Genomic DNA, 2,891 nt, shown 5'->3' with positions numbered 1-2,891 from the left:
TGCACTGTTTACTTATGGAGCTCCCCTTGGCATCTGTATTTTGTTCAAAAACTGTATTGTAATTTTTCAATAAAAAAAAGAAAAAAAAAGAGTAGATACGACACGCCCCTCTGAGCGGCGTCCCGACGGAGACACTAAGCAAGTGGGGGCAAAGTTTCAGCGTTTTCCATTGATGTGTACGGCACGAAAATTAAAACAAGAAGAATGCCGGCTCATTGTGCGGCATACAGTTGCACACTACATCGGACGATCAAGACAAGGAAACCTGGAATAACTTTCCACAGGTAAGAATAGTTTTGGGCTCGTTTTTTATTATTAAATCTTGTTGAGGGTCTATGAGAGCTAACTAGTTAGCCATTAGCAAAACATGAACACGAGCTAACAGCTGGACAACCAAATACCAGACGATTAATAGTAGCTGTAGTATAGCTGTACAAGCAGTAATATGAAAAGTACAAGCAGCAGTAGTAGTATAAGTAGCTGTTAGAGTCGTAGACGTAGTATCAGTATGTGTAATAGTATTACAAGTTGTAGTAGCAGTGACAGTATCAGCAGCAGTAGTTGGTGTATTACCACAAGTAGTAGCATTACTATTAATACCACCAATACTACCACTAGTATTCTCTTGTGAGATCTGATAAGGTAAAGTGAAATATTGCATTAACAACAATACTCCCTCCTGCATTGAAACAACAAAAGTACCAAAGAACAGAACTTTTGAAAAATAGTGTTCCTTTTTTTCTTTTTGTCTGTTTATATATTAACTTCCTCAAGGGTGGGGAAAATGTTGCTGTGGCCCATTACATGGTGAGCCAGAGAGGAACAGGCCGACATTCCCACATCACTGGACGCAGTGTACATAATCAAAGGTGATCCATGGTTATGTAACTAATTACGATCATGAGTATCAGATATATTTTTAAAATACTGGAAAGGAAATTCCTGTTATATACATGCAGTTGTAAAATTTAGAGTAATTATGTATTATTTTTGTTTGTTTTTTTTCATCTACAGAATTGAAAGATTATGGCGAGATGTGTATGGAAATGTCCTTGACTTGTTCCACACACTATTTCTCAATTTGGAAGTGGAAGGGTTTCTAAACCCTGAAAATGAACTGGAGTTATTCACTCTCCACTGGACCTACGTCCCAGAGCTGCAGCAGCATCTTCAGGCATTCAAGGAAGCCTGGAATCACCATAGTTTGAGGACAGAGAGAGGGCAATCCCCCATGCAACTGTGGCTTAGTCAGCCACGTGAGGGAAATGCTGCTGATCCAGTTGAGGTATGAATCCCCTCCTGTACCTTTACCTTCCTGTCTTCCTTTATATTTGTTTATGTTAACTTTATTATTTCTACTTTGGTACTGGATGGTTCACTTGACAGAGAAAAAAATCTAATGCATGTGATCTCACTTTCTGATTCAGAGTCCAGATTTGATTTCTGAACAAATTGAAATTACCAAAGCATATTTAACAAACACAGTGTAGATGTATGCTGTCTAACACTGCTAGGAGAACCTGGACATTTCAAAAATGCTATACTTGGTTTAGTAGCACAATAATATCTGTTCTTTATAGAGCTGTGACAGGTCCTGTAGTTTCTGTACTTGGTATTTTTAAATTTTAACATATAAACATATGCATAGATATTTCAATGGTGTAAAATAATATCTATAATATCGATACAATTTTATAGTTCATGAATTTACTCCTTACACATCTTGTTGTCCAACCCACATTTGAAATCAAGTTTTGCCATACCATGGAGTCCCTAATCTACTTTACTTTATTTTTTTGAGGAGTGTGCATTTCTTAATAGAAGAGCTTGTTTCCAAATTATGCTTTCCTTTCAGGTTGCTGCTGATTATGGGATAGACTGGACAGGACCTCACACCCCATACCCAGAAGGCGTCACTGTACCTGATGCACAGCTACCCCAACAGCTTACACAGGCTGAAGTTACATCATTGCCTGATCCGGCCGTCCCTTTTTCTGCTGCACTATGGGCATACATGGATACAGTGTATATTCTTAAGGACATTTTTCAACAAACCTAGACATATCACAACTCACCTTAACAGAATCAGAATGAAACGAACAAGACTCAAAAGAATGCTGCAAATTTTTGTTGCATAATTTTATGACCAGTTGTGAATTTCAAATAAATGCCTTTGAAAACAACAATGTACAAAGACACAGCAAAGGGATATAAAACTGCTTTTATTGCATGCTGAATAGTTGACAGCTTTTAAAAGCATTAAAACAACGTGCCAATAAAAAGGTTTTTTAATAGATTTGACAATTCTTTTCTTTAACTTCCAAACATTTATATTACAACTGTTCTCCAAGACAGTCTTCCACAAGTGTGGAAACATTTTGTTGTCACAGAAATGCACAAACCTGAACCATCGTTTTTGAATCTTTCACATAAAAATAAGCTATTTCATTAATTCACTCTCTCAACTCTCACCTTTAAACTGTCTTCTTACAACAGCTCACAGGCCGCCACATTTCTCTTACATGTTAAATGTCACACAACAATTTGAGCCTGACAGCAGCAACAACAAGAACTGTTGTGAACCTTCTTTTGAAGCATGTATTAGCCTCACAAGCTTACATCACATCAGAACAATTGTCAAAACAACTACACATATCTGTTTTAACATTTTATGTGTTTTGGTAGCATTATTTGGACTCTCACACAACATACGAGATGGTAAGCCATACTGAGCAACAGCTGACCTGAACAGTGGTGGATTTGTTGTTTGTACCTGCTGCTATGTAAACTATGAGCCTGCTAAATCCATCCACTCCTGCATGGATCACGATTTGCTGTATATAAAAGTCACAGTGAAAATATGAATAGAAATGTATAATTATAGGTAGTTA

At 37.1% G+C, this 2,891-nt stretch overlaps 1 long non-coding RNA gene across 1 annotated transcript; it reads left to right on the top strand.

The window, feature by feature from the left end:
* Positions 1 to 553: 553 nt before the first annotated feature.
* LOC127533952 (uncharacterized) lies at positions 554 to 2,229 on the top strand. Its single transcript, XR_007941848.1, has 3 exons — positions 554 to 869; positions 1,015 to 1,285; positions 1,856 to 2,229. It is a non-coding gene; the product is annotated as an uncharacterized LOC127533952 (long non-coding RNA).
* Positions 2,230 to 2,891: the final 662 nt, after the last annotated feature.

The sequence above is a fragment of the Acanthochromis polyacanthus genome, chromosome 5, assembly GCF_021347895.1.
Source record: "Acanthochromis polyacanthus isolate Apoly-LR-REF ecotype Palm Island chromosome 5, KAUST_Apoly_ChrSc, whole genome shotgun sequence".
In the NCBI taxonomy this organism is placed as follows: Eukaryota; Metazoa; Chordata; class Actinopteri; family Pomacentridae; genus Acanthochromis; species Acanthochromis polyacanthus.
Note: the sequence above shows the minus strand (reverse complement) of the source record. Positions and strands in the feature narration are given on the sequence as shown.